The sequence below is a fragment of the Triturus cristatus genome, chromosome 5_2, assembly GCF_964204655.1.
Source record: "Triturus cristatus chromosome 5_2, aTriCri1.1, whole genome shotgun sequence".
NCBI lineage: Eukaryota > Metazoa > Chordata > Amphibia > Caudata > Salamandridae > Triturus > Triturus cristatus.
Window position 1 is genome coordinate 450,780,275 of NC_140588.1, and position 13,982 is coordinate 450,794,256.

Sequence of the window (13,982 nt, forward strand, 5' to 3'; positions counted from 1 at the left end):
CACACTCCACATTAAAAATGATAAAGCGCCAACGTTAGCAGCCCCCCAGTATTAAAATCTTTTCATTCCCCAAGAGCAGGTAGCCTGAAATTAAATTTCTATGTCAGAGCACAGCAACGTCACAAACAAATGTACAATCATTAAAACGAAAGTTTCATCATCTAAAAAAAACCCTAAAAAAACAACCTTTCACTGCGCTGCGCTCCCGAACACTGCCCGTTAATAGGCTAGTGTCAGGACGGCATGCAGCGACTATAACGCTGACCGGGAAAGGCGCGTGGCCCAAACAAGATGGCCACTCGGGTCAGGCAGTCCCCGCAGCAAGTGCAATGTGCAAAAAGAAAAGGAGTATAACACACTCCACATTAAAAATGATAAAGTGCCAAAGGTAGCACCACAGGTGGCATGCTTCATCGTATGAAGCCCATATGATGAAGCATGCCACCTATGGTGAGGGCATTCGTCCTGAAAGGGATTGCTCCCCAGAGGGGCTTTATTGAGAGACACATTATCACCACACTTCATGATAGACCCGAGAAGTATTGTATTATGATTATTATATATGGGGAGTCACTTCTCGCAGGTCTCTAAATTTTTCCCTTGGACCCTCCCCTCACCTTTTCTTTGTGTTCTAACTTTCTTTGTATCTCAAATGAAATAATGCATCAACTGTTTTTATAATTTAAGCAACACATCTCATGTCTTACTTTCTTCAAAATGACAAAAATACACTCTTATAAACTGAATTTCAAATGTATGATCTCGCGAGTAGATCGTGAGAGCCAGATAGGAAGTACAGCCGCCTGGTAGTCCATGCAAGGGACTGTCTGTTTGACTCACGCAATTGTACGGACTTTATTATTAAAGATTAGCTTTCAATAATAGCTGACCACATGAAATAGATCTCTGTACAATAGATAATCACTAAATGTATAACTCTACGATCTCGTTAGTCTCCCACTAGCCACCCGTGAGCTTCCCACAAGAGTGATCACAAACCTTAAAAATGGATGTACATAGGGAAAGAAATCAAAGATTAAAGTGACATTATAGTTAGGTATAATAAAAAACCTTAGAAATTGACAGAATAAAATGAAAGGTTAAAGTAATGCCATAGTTAGGGATGATAAAAATATGAGTTTTCAATAAAAGAAATATAGAAATTCCTTGAAAAAAAACCATAGGTTAAAGTAACGTTACAGTTTGGTGAATTTCTTAGTGACTACATCAACGTTTTGAACTAAAAAAAGACATAGAAATCCAGCAGTTATAGTTAGTGGCTCTAACTATAACTTACGCCCCCGCCAATCACTGTTTATGACCTCAAATATGGCATCACTCATGATATGTTCTATGACATAAGTTATGGTATCACTGATGACAACCCAAATGATATCATTGATGACATCACTGATGAAATCGCTAATGACAACATCCAATGAGTATGTAAGTTTGTTTTACAGTTTTCATAGAGGCAAGTAACTATCATATTAATTCTACATAATTTTGTAAAGCTTGGCTGCAGCTAATGGCTGTAAGTGTTTACAAACTGTATACAAGTCACCAGGCTTGGCCACTGAGCACTGTATCTAAGTGCTATTGCAATATAAATAATCATACATTCTGATTATAATTACTCTACAATGTATATTCTATTAAAACACAGACTGCAAATTAGAAATTATACCATAAACATAGGTATTGAACATATAAATATCTTTTGGTTCAAACAAGAACTCTTTTAATTCTGTTGTTTTCACAGAAAATTATTGACAATCATATAGTCTTGGACATATTCCAATTATACATTCATGTCCCCCAATACATTCCGGGCCCCTTGGCCCTTCTTCAGGGGCTTATGTCTACAAAGAATAACAACATCCCCTGTTACAAATACGTTTAATGCTCAGAGAGCTTTCAATCAATTGAAATACATATGATGATAGTCTGATTTCCCATGCTAGTGTGTCAAAGTACTGTCCAGAAAATACCATCCAAAGAAAGAGTGACAGATGTATAGAAGACAATGAGAAACTGAGCTTGTTCACCAGGAAGAAGAATGAAAGAATTAAGAGAAAAGACCTAAGAAAAAAGGTCATAGCTCCTAGACCACAGAAAAGCACTCCGTGGATGTAAGAATCACCATGCTGGTATCACATGCTACTGATTTTAAATGCACAATTTTCTTGTGCCCCAAATTTCAAAAGAAACCACTTACTACATATGCTATCCTCCATGAATACACTGTAAAGATAATAATACTGCGATGCAAAAATTAAATCGAACTCCAATGTGGGCAATTATTTAAAGGCATACAAACACATCTTGATGACTGACCTCATGCAAGTTATAAAAATGGTCATCCTGTTTAGATTTATGCGGACTCTAAGGATAAGGCATTTTTTCACCAACATACTTCCTCCCAGAACTGATAGCCCAGATGGTGAATTTTTGGAATTTAAACCTAAATCTAAATTTCAAGCTCCGGTTTCACATAAGGTATTGGACTTATTTGAAAATCTAGTTAAAAAAGACTTACAGAAAATGAAGATGAAGAATTTAATTAGGAGCAATTTTACTATGCAGGACAGGAAAATATTAAGATCCCTTTATAACAACTCTGATATTCATATTCAAAAGTGGACAAAGGAGGGGCGATTGTAGTGATGGACAAAACATTTTATACGCAGAAAGTGAAAGAACATGTAGCTGACACAGCTACCTATCTCCAGATGGACCAAGACCCCACGTTTAAATTGACTGACACATTGAAAGCCATTCTCTTGATTCGGAGCAAGATGGCGGCCGAGTGAAATCGGCCGAAGGTGGCTCCCTGGGGGAGGGTGTACTTCAGCTAAACAAAGGATGCAGAGGACTTGAATGGCGTGCCTTCAAGTGAGAAATGACGTTTTAAATGACCAGGCAGAGACTGAGCAGATCTTACCAGGATTGAAGTGCTGGGTGTCGGCACAGGCAGGGCTCGCGGAGCAGCTAATCGTCAGCTGCCGAGGCTTCGAGCGGGAGTTAGCTCAGATATGGAGGTGGAGCAGCGGTTGCGGATCAGCCTCTAGTGCTGTCATTATGGGACCCAAAACAGGCACGAAAGGCAAAGGTGGACCCTCACAACCGGCCCCCGTGGAATCCCCACAGGGGACTACGGCAGATTCAGAGATGGCACCCGCCTCTGGTGCAGCTCAAGGACGCCGGCAGAGGGCCCGGCTGGAGAATCCCCCAGATAAAAAGGGGAGGGGCGCGGGCGTGCAGCCCCAGCCGCCTCGGATCACCAAAATAATTGACTTGTTCCGGGGGACAGGAACTGGATCAGCCTCTGGCTCTCAAGGCCATGGCCAGCCAAGTGAGCAACCTGACATCCCAGTCCCGGTCCAGGTAAGGAAAACAAGCAGAAACTAACCGGTAAGCCACCGCTGGGACCGGGGGAGATTGTGGAGCAGGGTGAGCCGAAGAACATTGAGTCATTAAGGACACATGCACAAGGGCCCAAGGAGGATAGGGTGGGACAGATACTGCAGAGGGGGCGAGCCCATGTCACTGTGCCGATCGCTCATGTTGGTGAGAGTATGGGAGAGGTGGGTTTAGGAAATGACTGCCAGAACACTGAAGCATCTGGGAGAGCTTCAACAGGAACAGGAGGAAAGACCTGGGTAGCACCTTAGTGCACAGAAGCCAAGGGGGAAGCTGAAAGAACTTACGGGGGCCCCAAGGCCTCACAGAACACCGCAGGGTGGTAGGGAGAGGGACATTGACTCGGAAAGAAATGACTACTACTCTCTTTCAGATGCCACCTGGTCAGGTCTGGGCTCTGACCCCGGGTTCAATACAGAATCTAGTGAGGAAGAGAGTATACCTGGTACTAGTATTAGAGGCAGGGAAACAATCACCACCACACGGAAAACATTCCACAGAACGGGGAAAACTGTCAACCCTAAGCATACAGATCTTAGGTGGGATTACTCTATGGGAGCTCAATTGGTGAGGAATAACAACCAATCTAACTTTGAAGAAGCTGTGGCGGGTTCCCCTGCGATATCCCCTAATTTAGAGTCTATATTGCAGTGTGTAATGGCACGCAGGGAAGAAGATCGGTTGGAAAGTAAACGTTCCCAGATGCCACTCGGAAACTTGAGGGGGCTGTAAGAAAAATTGCAAGAACATGTAACAATATTAGTGGCCGGATGATGGAGCTAGAAACAGGGACAGTTGCACTGGAAGTGGACATAGCTGGATCGAAAGGGTAAGTTGAAGCACATGAGGAACAACTTTCGGACATACAGTGGAAACTAGAAGAAGGCAAAAATCGCCAAAGGAGGAATAACTTGTGCTTTCTTGGTATTCCGGAGGGGAAGGAGGGGTCTGATGCACGTCCTTTTATGGTTCAGCTACTGGAGAAATCCTTCCCAGAATTGGAACGGCGGAACTGGTCCCAGGAAATTCAGAGGGCACATCAAGTTCCGTTTAACATTCGGCAGACAGCCTGCCCAGATGCCATATCTCAGGCATTTTTGGTGTATTTTAGCAACTATTTACTGAGACAAAATGTGTTCAAGAAGGCTAGACCTGAAGCACAGCGGGCGGCAGATGGATTTACATTGTTTACCAGACCCGACTTCTGTCACACTACGGTGGAACGAAGATGGCGTTTGCGTCAAATGATCTCCCAGTTTCAGGAGAAGGGAGCTCAGGCCTTCCTCCTTAACCCGGCTTGACTGAAAGTAATTTGGAAGGATCAAATCAGATTATTTAAATCGAAGATCAAGGCCAAGGAGTTCTTAAATGCTGGGGGGAGATGACTCTCTTTCCTCCCGCTAGCGACATGTTCTTTAGGTTCGGGATAATATTCGGAAAAATGCTTTTAGAATAACCAGGCCTAAAAAGGCATTAGCATATTGTTCCTTGATTGTTCCTTGATAATACTGGTCTAGAATTCTCACATGGGAGACTTAAAAAGTCACAAATTGTATTAGTATGTTACCTTAAGGGAGGGAACCACCACTCTTCACACACAGACCTAGGTAGGTCTGGTGCTTCACAAAGCTGGGGGGGGAGAGGATGGGGGAGGGATGGGCGGGAGGGATGGGGGGAGGGATGGGCGGGAGGGAGGGGGGGAGGTTGGAGAAGGGGGAGGAAATGCAGAAAAACCAGGAAAGCAGTGTATGGTTGAAAAAAAAGAGATGTACTAGAAGGAGTTTAAGGGTGTGGTTTAAAGGGCAATTCAAGAACCAAGGAAGGCGCAAGTATGGGTAGGCTGACTATTTGTACAATTAATATTGGGGGGCTGAATGATAGAGGCAAGAGAGGTAGGGCTGGGGAAGTGCTGCGAGGACTAGGTGCTGACATTATTTGTCAACAAGAGACTCATATCCCCTAGCATAAAAGAGGGCTCAATAGCATCCCAGGGTATTCCTAGGTAATTTGTTCATCTCAGTCCACCAATACTAGAGGGGTGGCAATACATGTCTCTAACCGGATCTTACCCATTAAGCAAACAAAGTCGGATAAATGGTTAGGTGGGCTAGTGCTTTAATCCCTAGCCACTTTACTATCTGCACATTATATGGATCAAATATAGATGATGAGGATTTGTTTTCAGAATTAGAGATTGAATTGGCCTCCTGGCCAATGCCCCTGATTATATGCGGCGATTTTAATATTCATTTGGATACATGTGGCTCTGTCAGGGGAGGGTATAAGGGGAGGAAGCCACAGGTTTTTTAAGCATTAAAGGCACTTATGGCCAGCCACGGGCTGGTAGATATGTGGGCATGTAAAAAATCAGGGGACCCGGGGTTCACATATTTTTCATGTCCACATAGGAAATACTTTAGGCTTGATTATTTTTTTGTTTTTTTTGGAGGGAGCACAGGTTAGGAGATTGCCTAAGGTCCTGTTGGACCACAACCCTCTGGTGCTGGATATTGAGGCCCCGGGGTAAGAAACTATTAGCCACAGAAGGATTCATAGAACACATCAAGGGGTGGAGCCACTGTTTTTTTTATATAAATAGGTTCAGCACATCAAGAGAAAACATTTGGGACACATTTAAAGCAGGGCTCAGGGGAGAAATAATACGTTTTGGTGGATTTTATAGGAAAAAACAGAGGGATGAAATATACGCACTTACAGAGGAGCTGAGCAACTATGAGGAACAGCATATGACAGCCGTAGCTCAAAAACAGCTAGAGCTGCAAACACACTTAAAAGTAGTTAGGACCAAGGCCAAAATTAATGGAATTTTTAATAAAAAAGTGTCAGAAAGGTTCCAAACTAGTACGTGGGATAATTACGAATATGGAGAGATGACGGGGAAACACTTGGCACTCTGACTAAAGCAAAGGGCAACAGCAAACAACATTTTAAAGCTAAGAGGGAAGAAAGGTAAGATCGCTACAGACCTCCCAGACATATTAAAAATACTTACGGAGTTTTATCAAGATCTGTATCGCTCAAGGGATTCTGGACCAATAATAGATGCAGCAACAGGGAATTTGCCCCCTCAGCTGTCGGAATTAGAAGAAGACATCGCTTTGAATGAGGTTCTTGAGGCACTGCAGTCGATGGCTTCGGGCAAGGCATTGGGCCCAGACGGAATCCTGATGGAGATATATAAAGCCTTACAGATAGAATTGGCCCCTCTTCTACTAGATGTATTCTTAGCTGTACCACAGAAGAGAGTCCCGCCCCAATCCTGGCAGGAGACCAATATAGTGATCTTTTTGAAAAAGGGAAAGGATGCTGAGGACCCTGCCTCATATAGACCAATATCATTAATTAATACTGATGAGAAAATATACTCCAAGATTATTGCTCTAAGACTTTCAAAGATAATTGTGCCCCTAGTGAGCCCATGGCAACATGGCTTTATACTGGGCAGAGGAACAACGGACCATGTCCGAAGGGTAATCTCCTTATTTGATATAGCCGAGCCACAGGCATACAGATGTCTCTGATACTGTTAGATGCGCAAAAAGTAGAATGGGAATACTTGTGGCAAACTTTAAGATGTAATGGCTTTGGACCACAAATGTTTACTGCCATTCAAGCTATGTATGTTCAATCCCAAGCAAAAATACAGCTAATGGGGAGGGAGTCCGGTAGGATCAAGATCACTTGTGTTACGAGGCAGGGCTGTCCCTGCTCCCCTATTCTATTTACGCTTTATATAGACCCCTTAATTAGATCTTTGCTGAACAATCAGGCAATCAAACCAATAGTGCTACAACACCAAGGTGTTAGCCTACGCCGACGACATTGCGGTTGTTACCCCCGATCCACAAGGCGCAATAGCTAGGATCGAATTGCTGGCCTTAGAATTTGGAAGGCAGTCAGGCTATAGCCTAAACACAGATAAAACACAAATTGTTTGTGCTAGGACCATGCAATGTCAGGATTTTCAAAGGATGGAGGCAGCCACGTATTTAGGGATAACTATTGCGGCGGAAGTTGGAACAATATGGGAAATAAACTTGGCTCCTCTTTTTAAAAAAATGGGGGGAGACTGGAAGAGAATGGATAATCTACATCTATCCATTATTGGAAGAGCTAATGTCATAAAGATGACAATGTGTCCTACATTTTTCTATTTACTCCGTTGCATACCTTTGGAACCAGCAAATTCGGTATTCCAAAAGGTAGAGGGGATGTTTTCTCAATTTATATGGGGATTCAAGAAGATTAGGAGGTCGCTGAAATTAATGACTTTACCGCAACATCGAAGGGGGCTGGCAGACTCTAATCTTCTATATTATTATTAGGCTGTAATGTTCGAGCAAATGACTATCTTATTCAGGGCAAAAACTTGGAACCAGGGGGGTAGTAGGTTTGGACAGCGAGACCCCGCCATCCATCTATGAATTAGCCATTGGAAATCTAGCACCAGGGTTGACATTGAGGCAGCTGGAGTTAAGCTACTATAAGAAAACAAACTTCAAAATCTTAAGAGCAGCCTGGAATGTGTGGCGGAAGGTTAGTAAAACTTTAAAAATCCCGAAATCCAGAGATATGTGTCTTTATGGCGCTCCTCAGTCTTTCCAGCTTCACTTTACGATAATATAAGCAGAACTTGGGAACAGACAGGAGTTAATAATATAGGAGATGTCACCGACTTGAATGGTGTTGTTTCGTTTGGTGAACTTCAGGAATGATATGGGATAGACCCTAACACATTTTTTAAATACATACAAGTAAGGGAGATAATTAAATCGGTGGTCTCACAGCCTACTAGCCTTGCCCGCATTCCGCTTTTAGATTGCCTAACGAAAAAACAGCCCCAAGTTAAGGATCTGTACTTAATGTTGATGGAAGCCAATCCGGAAGACATAGCTAAAGTAGAAAGTGGGTGGGCGACTAAATTGGGCAATCCGGATGTAGATATGTGCAGATCATTAGAACTATCTAAAAAAGTATTTGTATCGGCTAACCTGAAAGCCCAATTTTTTAAAATGGTATTTAGACTTTATTTTACGCCAGCTAAACTTTGGGCATGGGTGAAAAGGGATAACAACAAATGCCCAAGGTGTGGATAGGGTCCGGCCGATATGGTCCACATGTTCTCTGACTGCTGCAAACTGGATGTATCGAAGAAGGGGATTGAAACTTTTTTTGTCAAAACCTGGGGCGGGCTATCCCTTTAACTTCAACCGTGTTGCTATTTGGTTTTGATGAGAGTCTACAGGTAGAACGGTCCCAAGTTTATCTTTGCTTTATGGTAATAGCCATTTTTTGTATAATGATTGCTTCTAAGTGGAAGGATGAGGACCCTCCGACATACCAGGCATGGTATGCCAGGCTTTTTCATGTATTTAATTTAGAGATTGCATTGTATAAATGTAAGGGCAGGAGAGTGAAGGAAAGGGGTCGGTTAGTCTGGGGGCCCTTTATGGAACAGTATATGAAATAGGAGGGTCTCCATATATACATGTCATTGTCTTTTTTCTTACATATTTGTTCTTTTATCATGACGTCTGTCTTTTATTGATTTTCTCCGGATTTTTGTGTCTTAAGAATAGAATGAAACTACTGCTTCCTGGAAATAAATAAATAAAAAAATAAAAAAGAAAGCCATTCTCCAGTAATGCTATGGAAATGGGTTGGATAACATCCGCCACAAGATCTTATCTTACTGTGACTAACCCCCGAAGACTGCCATTATATATGCTTCCAAAAATTCATAAGGACCTCCATAATCCACCGTTCAGACCCACTGTAATGGGAAGTGGTACTATTTTTGAACCTTTAGGGTAATATATAGACTATTTCTTACAACCGTTTGTGCAGAATTGGACATCTTACTTCAAGGACTCCACAGATTTTTTACTTAAACTACAGGCAGCCACTTCTAAAACCACTGTAGTACTATGCACTATAGATGTGAAATCTCTTTATACTTCAATCCCACATTCAGGGGGGATGGAAGCCGGAGAATGGGCTCTCTTGCAACAACCGGATGTTAAGGCTGATCACGTTTTTCTTCTTGAACTTTTACACTTTTGTCTAAATCACAGCTACTTTCAATGGGAGGACAGGTTCTTCCTTCAGCTAGCAGAGACATCTATGGGCTTCGCAGGGGCGCCTGAGTGTGCCAACACTTATATCGCTAAATATGAGGAAGATTTTGTATATAAGGATGTGGAATGGACTATGAACCTCTCATTATACTGCAGATACATTGACAATATCTTCATAATGTGGACAGGCAGCCAAGAGATCTTGGAACAGAAAATAATTCAGTTGAACACATATGATGACAACATACAGTTTACATACAACATGAGTATCACATCGATTGCATTTCTTGATGTTCTTATTACCATTGATGACGCTGGAATTCAAATGGAAGTATATCGAAAAGAGACCAATAGGAATAATGCGTTGATGTTCGACAGCTTCCATCCCCAGAATTTAATTCATGATCTACCATTTTCTCAATTTTAACGAGCTAAAAGGATATGTTCCAAAACTGCTACTCTCGAGGAGAATATACGAATACAAAGGCAGAAATACATTGCCAGAGGATATCCAGCAGACACACTAGATGAAGCCATTAAACGTATGGAGAATAAGGACCGTAAAACATTGCTGATCAACCAACCTAAAAAAAAGTTTGCAATGACAAGTGTTTGTGTCAAAGTATTCTACTAGTTCCAAAAAGATTAAGAGTATAATTAATAACATATGGGGGCCATACTGCAGAATGAAGGAGGTTTTAATGTTTTGTTCAAAGACAAACCATTGCATGTCTACAGTCAGTCGAAAAATCTCAAAGAACTTTTGAAACAAACCCCAAAAACGAAAACCACCGAATTTAAAGGCACCAAAAAATGCTAAACTTTTGTGCATTGCAATAATGTCATAATTGGCAATATAATTCATCATCCACATACTGGAGAAATTATCACGTTGCGGCACAATTCAGACTGTAATTCCCAAAAATAGATTTATGGAATTACATGTCCATGCGGATTAACCAGCAGCTTAGCATTACATTGGGTGGAAGCTAGACACACAATAGCGCAGATTACATTCAAGGTCATTGAAATAGTTGAACCCACCCCAGGTAAAGATCTGACAAGATCTATATTACAAAGAGAGATAGTTTGGATTAAAAAATTGGGAACACAATACCCTAAGGGTCTCAATGAAAAAAATAGATTGAGGCAGTTTTCTATAACCTTGTATCTGCATAAACTTATCTGACAGTATGCTGATAAGTACGGAACACAGTTGGATATTGAACAATAGTTGACTTGTAATATTGGACATGACTGATTCTCTCTGTTTACTCTCCGTTTTTCTGTCTTTACCGTTTTTTCACTACAGTTTCTTCAGTTGTTATTAATTAGGATACACAACAGTTATGGCAGATTCTATAGCATCATTCATATATTGGTCGTTTCAAAATAGTTTCATGACAGTAGAGCTTTTTACGACTTTTCCTCCGCGTTATTTTGACCAATTTACATATTCTGTTCCATTGCAATGTTAAGATACACACTCCACCAATATGGGGACCAAAATTGAGGTTCTTTTTCACCTGTCGCACCGGGCTTACTTGTCTGAACGTGAATTACGTTTGGCATTTCACTTTTGAATACGAAAAGGCTATGAGCTGGTCGGGCGCTGTTTTGGCCTACACAAGGTGAGGCGACTTAATAGAAGCAACTTAGTGTACACTGGTCTTGTTTCATGGAGCAAAAAGTGGTTACAAAGGAATTATATTCTTTCTTGTAGAGACTTAGGATTACCAATGAGTGGTTTTTCATCACAGTGTAGCATTATATGGTTGGAGGACAACAAGTTTTATAACGTGCATAAGGTCAGTCATCAAAATGTGTTTGTATGCCTTTGAATAATTGCCCACATTGGAGTTCGATTTAATTTTTGCATTATTATTATGTTTAAAGTGTATTCACGGAGGATAACATATGTAGTAAGTGGTTACTTTTGAAATTTGGGGCACAAGAAAATTGTGCATTTAAAATCAGTAGCATGTGATACCAGCATGGTGATTCTTACATCCACGGAGTGCTCTTCTGTGGTCTAGGAGCTATGACCTTTTTCTTAGGTCTTTTCTCTTAATTCTTTCATTCTTTTTCCTGGTGAACAAGCTCAGTTTCTCATTGTCTTCTATACATCTGTCACTCTTTCTTTGGATTGTATTTTCTGGACAGTACTTTGACACACTAGCATGGGAAATCAGACTATCATCTTATCTATTTGAATTGATTGAAAGCGCTCTGAGCATTGAATGCATTTGTAACAGTGGATGTTCTTATCCTTTGTAGACATAAGCCCCTGAAGAAAGGCCAAGGGGCCCGAAATGCATTGGGCGGGCATGAATGTATAATTGGAATATATTCAAGACCATATGAGTGTCAAGAATTTTCTGTGAAAACAACAGAATTAAAAGAATTCATATTTGAACCAAAAGATATTTATATGTTCATTACCTATGCTAATGGTATCATTTCTAATTTGCAGTCTGTGTTTGAATAGAATATACATTGTAAAGTGATTACAATCAGAATGTATCATTATTTATATTGCAATAGCACTTAGATACAGCGCGCAGTGGGCAAGTCTGGTGACTTGTATACAGTTGTTTTTCAAGATTAGGCATGTTGAGACAGCGTGTCCCCACTGCAGCACACTTAATAAAAGTATTGAAAAAGTATTAGATGATAAGTATTAGGTTAAGAACAAAAGGAGTGCTCCACCAACAAATCATGTAAGCGTTTACAAAACAGACGTGCTCCTAGTGCACCACAGCTGAGTAGAGATATTGAACATGTTATAAATGTTTGCATTCAAAAGTAAATCTGTGTGCAAGTAACAGTTGACTTGTATTCATTATGCTCCTGACAACTTTTTGGTTTTGTAAAAAAGTTTCCAACAGGAAAAAGATTCTACATAGAATACACTAACGTTTGTAAGCAGCCTTTAGTAATAAGAGAGAATAGTCAGCATGATAATTTATACTTCACATGGAAGAGTGTGTGCACCAAGTAGTGACCTATGTATTTGTGCTTGTTTTGCTTCAGGAGAAGGGGTATCTCTAAAGTTTTCACCACAGTATGAAGGGTGCAGATAGTATGATGTTAAGTACTTTAAAACCTTGCTTATTTTTATCAAATAGTTTTTTTTTTTACAACTGTTGCATAGAATGTACACTGTTCTAGTAGATTATTTTGAATACTCTGTTGTGTCATTCTAATGTGAGTTTCACTGTTTGCAAACAGTGTGGTAGAGAATGAACTCTCTCCTTAGTGTAAACATTGTTTACAGTACTCAGTTCTCTACCGATATCAACTTCATTTCTTAATGTAGGTTTGGTGTGTATCAGGGGTTTGATACAGATAAAAGCTGTCTGTAGTAGGGTATTTGTTTTGGAATTGGCATTCACTCTCTTGGCTTTCTCTGAACAGTTCTATACAGTTTGTAGACCGTAATCAACAAGAGTTTGCCATGTATCTGTGGTTGATTGTTAGTGTGAAATATGCTATGTGTAAAGCTATAGCAATTTATACAGCAATATGTGTGAAAAAACAGGTATCTGTGATGTCATCAATGATGTAATTTGCGATGTCATTAGTGAGGTCATAAAATATGTCATAGAACCTGTCATGAGTGATTTCATGTGTGAGGTCATGAGCACTGCATGGTGGGGGCACAAGTTATAATTAGTGACAATAACTTTAGGTAATGCATTTCTCTGTTTTTTCATTCAAATGTTAACATTGTCACTGAGACATTCACCTAACTCTAATGTTACTTTAACCTTTTTTCAGTGAATTTCTATGTTTTTTTTCATCAAAATCTCATATTTTATTTCACTTAACTATAACATTACTGTAACCTTTCCATAGACAGGACATTTGTTGGTGTGCTGATCAACTTTGGTGCCATTTTATAAATCTTCACAAAACTTTCCAAAAAAGCAAATTCATTTCAGCTCCATCCTAGAAAGTTTTCAGGTGATCCATCAAGTGGAGGGCAAAAAAAAGGGTCAGAAAAGCAAATTTTTCCATGCATTGTTCATAGACTTCTTTAAGCAGCTTTACCTCAAAAACTGCTCAAAGAAATTACACCAAATCTGTTCAACATTTTTTGAGAAATAAAGATACACAAATATTTGTATTTGTGGATCGTTGGGTCGGAAGGACTCCCGCAAGAGTCTTGCGGGGGTGCCAGCTTAAAAATATGGCGTTCTGATTGGCAAAGGGAGCTGTTTTCTCCCTGGGCCATCTCGCTCCCACAGGATTGGAACTCCCACGGGAATGAGTGCTTTGATTTGCTGCCAGCAACATGGGAAAAATGTTTCTGTCAGCCATTACTGGACAGGAAAAATCAACATCAAGCCTGTCCTAAATTGAGCGAGGCTTCACGTACTGTTCCTGTGGCAGATGCCCAGCAGGTAAATGGTTCAAATGCTGATCAAGGGCTGATGCTGTCCTACTGGAGACCTACTG

At 40.7% G+C, this 13,982-nt stretch overlaps 1 protein-coding gene across 1 annotated transcript in view; it reads right to left on the reverse strand.

Annotated features, from left to right (window-relative positions):
* Positions 1-13,982, reverse strand: part of LOC146823139 (uncharacterized) — a gene marked incomplete at its 5' end in the record, with an annotated part of 688,665 nt that overhangs the window by 206,342 nt on the left and 468,341 nt on the right. The window lies entirely within an intron of this gene.